Raw genomic sequence first — 7,418 nt, forward strand, 5'->3', positions numbered from 1 at the left:
CAGATCCCTGACACTGCAGTATAAATCACCAATATTCAAATTTTTTTTAAAAAGTAACTTAATAGCTAATGAAGGGACTGTGTTTTTTTGTGGGAAAGTCAGTAGAAGGTGACAGAAAAACCTTAAACAACAGTTCAGTTTGATATTAGGATAGACCTGGAGTGGATCTCTCAAAATCACTACAACATTGTGTACACATTTGCACAGTATAAGTCTTGGTAAATTTGGTGTGTGTCAGCTTATTGGTGTAGATAAAGTCCTATAATATATTCACAGCTGGATGTAGGCAGTAAAATATGGCTAACTGGAACTTAGACATCACTGTCTGAGCTAATCATCCATACTAGCTTTTATAGCCGGTAGAGAAAAACTGACACGGCTAAAAAGGAATAGCTGAAGGTGTTTAAAGAGAGCCTCCCGTGACTAGTTTAAAGAGAGACTTCCCCACTACAAAAAGTCAGGTAAGACTTATTCTTAGACCCTAATTTAGACATAACATTTAATTGTAGATGTACCTGAATGATAGTTCTTTGGAAGGCCAACATTCAACTTTACCCAATACTAGCTGTATGGAAGATAAGCACTTACTCTGAGCTAGCCACATATGCTCCAGTTATCAACGGGGAGAGGAAAGTGTTTCCCCAAGATTATTCAGCCTCTTTTCAAGCATTGCAAATACAGTGTGAAGAATGATCTCCTTCCAATTCTCCTCTCTCTCCCTTGCACATAGTAAAATCACAGACTATTAGTTAGATTAGACTAGATCTTACTTAGGTGAGATGAATTTTTCTTCCTTGTGATATCCATGGAGTACCCAGCCATGTCTGAAGTTTTCAGTCACATGAGGTATATTGACAAGTTGGATCACTGGATTGAAATATCCAGTGATTTATAATAAATTCTGATAAAATTGCTTCATCCCTGTCCCCTACTCCCCCCAAAAACAACAACAACAAACAACAACAACAAAAATCTATCTTCTGTTACAAGATATGCTTTCTTCTTCCTGCTCTTCTTCAACCACATTGTCTGTTCCCCTGAGAACAGGTTGATCTGATGTACACCAAAATAAAGAAAAATATGTATATATTTTTTTTGTACATTCTCATGGACTTCAGGCAGATCTATTAAAAGAATGTACTTTAAATACCTGTATAATTTTAGACAGATTTTCAGCTTCCTAAATTATCATACCTCTCCAGAAATCAATGTAATTCTGTCTGTTTGAACTAATTGAAGTTCTATCTCTATAATTTTTTTCCTTTTTAGAGAACTTGGGAGCTTTTCTCTTTTTGGTTTTCAACTAAATCTTTTCACCATTGTAAACATCTGAGCATAGTAAAATACACACATGAGAAACAGACATATCAGTGGCTTCTATCATGTTAAACTAAAATGGAATCGAGAAATATTCTATTTTTTTTTTCATTTCAGAATTGTTTATCTTCTTTCCCCCCTTTGGAAATGTGGTCTTAACTAATACTTTTTGTGCATGATTTTCAACTTTTTTTTTTTTATCTTTTCTTTGGGAAATATCCAGGGGGAAAAAAAAAAAAAAAAAAAAGATTATAGAGTTTATAAGATGTTTCAACTTTTAGTAATTAAGCTCTGGTGAGCGTTGCAAGAATATTTAATACTGTGCTGCTCTATTTGAGGAGGATCAGGAGACTTACAAGGAATTACAAGAACATGATTTACAAAACAGAAAGCTCACATTGTCAAAGCATCCTCTGAAACTCTTTCAGATGAGAAAGTTTTTTCTAGCATTTCATTAGTAACTGGCATCAGAGAGAGTCTCATGGCATTAAGGCTGTTTTGTTTTGTTTTGTTTTGTTTTGTTTTTCACTCCCATAGTTAAGAGTAACTTGTTGGCTTTTTTCCACCTCATGCTCACTCTCACAGATGAGCATGAGAGAGAATTTGGAAATGGAAGGCCTTTCTGTCTGCTGCTAGCAGGGTCAATTCAGTGTGGCAGCTGCGAGCTGGTGACATAGACTTATATTGACACAACCCACTTTTTGCTGCAGAATCACAAAGCGAAAGCACCCGGGGCTCTTCTGCCTTTTTCAATAAGATACGAATTTTTGTCTTCCTTGTATTAAGCAGAGATCTGTCATCTTGACTTGTACACTAAATGGTCCATTCTGACTGCCTTGTTTGTGTCCAATCCCAGTCAGAATCTAGAAACATGTGTTAACATTCGGCATGTTTGGGGGCGAGCTAGAAGGGCCTGAGGCTAGACTCCCTGATGTCTGCTGGAGGGTAGTCAATAATCATTAGCCCTTCAAGTGGTAGATGCCCAACATAAACTGTATTTATTTATTTAAAAAATCTTTACTTTAAGCCACAGGGAAAGGCATTTTAGAGAAAGCGGCTCCCCTGAAGTAACGAAGCAGTAATAAAGACGTAGTGCCATGTTACTGAGATTCTGGCTTATTGAGGGGGGCATGGGTTTTTAGCACTGTGTCAGCCAGAACAATGAGAAACTATTAAAAGTAATTAGCCCATGCACGTCTGTCACTTAAGTTTATCCCTGTGGTGATAAAGAAGTGTGATTTGCCCCAAGACTTTTCTGATTGCCAACATCTCAAAGTTAGCCGCAGACCTAAACCTGCAGCTGTGCTGGATGTTCAAATGTTCATTACAGTCAACACGAGGTAAATGAAGCTGGGCTTTTTAATTTTATTTTTGATGGAGTTCAAAGAAACCAAGTTTGTACTAATTAAAAATTCAGAGAAACTGTGAAGCTTCTCATCTAACTGTGACTGTTTATGTGTGGATAGGTGTCAGTGGCAGGCCAAACATTACTGTCATTTATATTTGCACCCATCTTGGTGTGAGTGGAATGGAATGGTGTTGATGGAGAGACTTATTTAGTGTACTTATTTCTATTTCTATGTTTTTCTACTGCACATGTATATCAGAAATTTTAAAGTACAAAGTTAAAGAAAAAATTCTAATATAAGAAGGTGAGTGTGTAAGATATGATTCAGTGCACCTAACATTTGAAGTCCAAAACTGAGCAAATAGTCTTGCCCCTTTGTAACTGATGTAAAGAAACAAGTACTTCCAGAGGGCAATAAATGGAATAAGTTTCTCCCTTGAGGTAACTACCGATGTCCTTTGTCTGTGTAGGGATCTTTGATCTTTAGCTGAGATTGGTTATCCCACATTTAGATAGCTGAAATCATATGAGATGATTCCCAATGGAATAATGTAAGAACTCTCTTATGGACCATGTCTAAATTAATGTCATTTATCATCAGTCAGTATCATCTGTTTCAGAGAAAATGAAACAAAACAAAACACAAAACCAAACCAAACCAACCAAACAAACAAAACACAAAACACCAGCAATAAGATCTATGGTTTCATCTGTTTATAGTTTAACATTATTATACCCTCTACCAATATTTGAGCTTTAAATGTTGCATTATCAAAGCTAATAATCTTGTAAAAATCCTTAGAATTGTTTGCATAGCATCAGTGAATGTGTATTTGGCATTTTAAAGAGCTCATTTCAGCAGTATATTCAGTTCAAAAAGCCTACCTATAAGTGAATCTCAGTGAAGCCACAGGGATTATACACATGCCCATGTTATTTGCTGAACCGGGGCATTAATCTTTAATATTATTGCTTTGGTTGTCCAGCTGGATGAACAGTCTGCAATTAGTTACCCTGAAATAACTGCATATGCACTGACAGATTCAATATCTTCTCTAATAAGTTGGAAAGATGGGTCCTAGGTTGAGAGCTACCAATAAGCCGCTGGCAAAATGACCTAGGAAAGGAAGACAGGCTTATTTGACAGTAGGTTTCATTATATTCTCACTTTAATACCATACTTCTTTTGAACAAGCCTCATGTTTAACAAGACTTGGTGTATAGCAGTTTTTTCACATACGGCAGATGGGCATTGACACATGTAGACCTGTGCATATCCAGAGCTGACATATCTCATTTAGCCTCTAGTTGTATTGGAAGGAGCAACTTTTAAATTTTTTCTGAATATTTCCCAGCTTTCCACCTCACCCTTTAACATATAAACTGTGTGGACAAATTATTGTAAATGGTCCATATTGATTTTTAAAAAAATCATACAGAATCATATGCCACAGGATCATACAATATCACGAGTTGGAAGGACTTACAAAGTATTGAAGCCTTTGCATATAAGGCCTTACAATTGCCTTCTTTCATCTGTTCTACAGTACAGTTTATTGTAGTGGTACCTTGAAGAAACATATTGGAAGAAAGGCTTTTCTTCCAAATGTTTCCACCTAGGTAGCCAATTTTTCAAATGTGAATCTGTTACACCAACTTTTAGATACTGAAATTTCCATGTCCAGTTTAGGTTAGTCATTATGACCTCCATAGACAAGCACAGAAGATAGATATTTTTAGATGACAGGACATACCCTCTAAAGGTACTTCATATAGATGAGAGGAATCCAGAAAAAAAAAAAAAAAAAAAAAAAAAGATATGGTTTTGCTTTATTTTATTTCCTTTTATGCCATTTTATACTTTTTTTTTTTTCTGTAGTTAGTTTTATTTTTGTTTTCCCGATGGTCTTTTGGTTCTTTCCTTTTTTAAGCTAGGCTGTGTTTTCAAATCTTTCACAGTTTAATTCTTTTCGGTCCTTTATGTCCTTGTCTAGAACCACTAGTACTTTTTACCTAACTGTGACTTCCATCTTACCATTGAAGGAAGGCTTAAAGAGGCACCTCTAGAGAAGAAATACCATCTTGCATATCTATTCTAAGATGTGCTAGAGGATGAATCGCCTCTGCAATTTTCTCTCTTTTTCCATGGACTTTAGATTGAATCTAGAGAAGTCTCTTACACATCTCAGTTCAGTTGATCTAAGATGATTCTCATCTGCATTTAGTTCTTTTATCTGCTCTGCAGGCAATAACTTGTAAGACTGACTGGCGAAAGAAAGGAGTGAATGTCCTTGGCAACTGCACACTTGGAGCATTTCTGACATGGACTTCAAACACAAGGGCCTTTGGATTTCCTTTCCTGTATGGACTTGATTTGTTTTATGTGTTACTTGCTATTTGTTCTCAATTTTGTCCCTTCCACCCCTGATGCGAAGCAGGAGATTTTGTTTTCTGATGGAGCATTTTTTAATTATTATTCTGAATGTTTTCACTGTGACCAAGATAATCCTCCTTTGCATCATGACAGTTCTTGGCAGCTGTTTTTTGTAGCTGTACCACAAAAAGCGAGTGGTAACCATGCTCCTTGCAAAGGCCTTTTTCAAGAAGCCCAGAATACCTATCTGCAGCAAGTATTGACAGAATGTTTTGAAGTCACCTCCACCCCCCAAGCCATTAGTAAAGTTTTGACAATGTGTTTGTGAATTTGAGTTAACTTAAGTTGGATAATACAATGTCTTTTAAATTTTTCTTTTAAACATTCCTTTAATGGCCATCTCCCTCCCATTGTAAACCATCTAGATGGACAGAGTGACAAATAGATAGATAGACAGACAGCCTGAGCTATCAGGTGTTCAAATTTCCTGTAAGGTTTCTAGAGAGTACGTTTTAGGACTTTAGGAAGGAACCAACCGCATTACTTCTATAGTCTGCATAAATTAGATCAAATTGCAGGATTTTGGTAGTGGTTTTTAGTCCAGGTTCTTCTTATTATACTTTGACAAAGAATTTCAATAAATGTAGGAAAATTAATATAGAACAAGATTTTAAATATATATATATACATATATAAATATATATTTATCTAGTAGTCTTTCCTTTAAGAAGTTTTGGACTTGTATTTTGTGCATTTTCAGGGTGAAAGCAAAGCATGGAAAATGCTAATTTCCTCAGCAGAGTGCTGCTCAGAGGTCTCAGAAAAAAAGAAGCAAGTGCCCTGCAAATCGTCAGATATTGCTAAGGTTTGAATAAACTTATTTGCTATATCCGTTCAGTTTTCTACCCTGAGAATCCCTCCCTGCTTCTCTAGCTGTCTCTAGCTCTGAAACCCTGGAGCAGGAAGATACTGCCTTAAAGCTATCGGGATTAATTATAACCAACTAATACCAACTTTCTATTTACCCACAGTTTCACAAAGGTTTATAGCACACCTGAAACAATCCCCAAAAGTGAGCACATTTATTATTTAGGAACGCTTGCTCAGATTATAATTTAAGTTCTCCTACTCACTATAAAAATGTCTACAGAATGAAGAAGGGGGTGTAAGAAGACAGGAGAAACATCCCGGAAGAAACATCTTACTGGCTCTAGGGCAGATAAAAAATAAATAACAAATAATAATAAAAAATCCTGCTTGTCTTTATTTTTAATTTCTTGAACAAAACTATTCTTTTTTTTTATGTTTTCATGGTTTTTTTTTTACTTTTTTTTTTTTTTAATAAAATGTCCAAAACTCCTGAAAATATTAGAACTTTTTAGTTTAAAGTATGGAGTTTAAGGTTTTTCAGAGCAATGGTTCAGGAGAAAAAAGAAAGGAGCTCTTCTTCATGTTTTTTTGTTGTTTTTGTTTGTTGTTGTTGTTTTTCTAGTAGAAAACAAGGAGGCCCATCTAATGTGCATTTTTCTCCAATTCTAATCAGCCAACCTTGCACTTTGCATTTCCTGGCTCTCCACTATACTTCCCAGGGTGCGTTGCTATCTCCCTGATACTGATTTTTCTGTCCTAAAATTTAAAACAGATCAGATGTATTGTGCAATTAAAGTCAGCTGCTCTACTGATGATGAAGAGTAACTAGCTGATGAAGAGAGTAACTAGCTCTGATCTAATGGTCTATTTAAATGTTAAAACATAGGAGCTGTCTTTTTCCCACTTTCTTTCTATGCTAAAGGATAACATGAGAATGTGTGCAACCACATGTTCAGCTGCTCCTCCTAGAATACTGGGCAATGGGGAAGACAGGCTGCACATCAGCAGTGCCGCATCCATCAGGGTTGTTGATGATTGTCATAGTAGAAACAAAACATCCCTGTCTTGGAGGTGATCAGGCTGGCACAGTACACTTTCTGATCTGCAAGCAACACATGCTGCTGTTGGACTGTTTGGTCCAGAAGCATGTATCGTGTCATTCATGAGCACAAATTACAGCATAACCAGCACTAGTCAAGACTTGCTATAACAAAGGTGATCATATATCTCTCATAATAAATTTAAGATTACACTACTGTACCTATGCATCTATCCACAACTGTACCTTGAGAAAATGGGCTCATTTTCTCTGACATCAGGGTTACACTTATTAAAATAAATAAAGGAAGAAAAAAAGAAAAAAGAAAAAAAAAAAAAAAAGCAAGCACTTCTTTTACTTTGGTTAGTGTAGAATAGACAATTCAATTACTTGATCATACAAGACAGACAAACAATATTTCAAGCATCAGAGGCCATAATCCATCTCCTTTTATAGCCTGACTTTCTCTC

General features: G+C 36.0%; 1 long non-coding RNA gene across 2 annotated transcripts in view; it reads left to right on the top strand.

Annotated features, from left to right (window-relative positions):
- The window catches only part of LOC136790549 (uncharacterized), a 73,600-nt gene extending 66,387 nt beyond the window's left edge, over positions 1–7,213 (top strand). For both annotated transcript variants that reach the window (XR_010830685.1, XR_010830686.1), the window contains exons 2-3: positions 4,911–5,026; positions 5,800–7,213. This is a non-coding gene — a long non-coding RNA (uncharacterized lncRNA). The remainder of the gene's footprint in view (positions 1–4,910; positions 5,027–5,799) is intronic.
- Positions 7,214–7,418: the final 205 nt, after the last annotated feature.

This window comes from Anser cygnoides, chromosome 3 (assembly GCF_040182565.1).
Source record: "Anser cygnoides isolate HZ-2024a breed goose chromosome 3, Taihu_goose_T2T_genome, whole genome shotgun sequence".
Taxonomy (NCBI): Eukaryota; Metazoa; Chordata; class Aves; order Anseriformes; family Anatidae; genus Anser; species Anser cygnoides.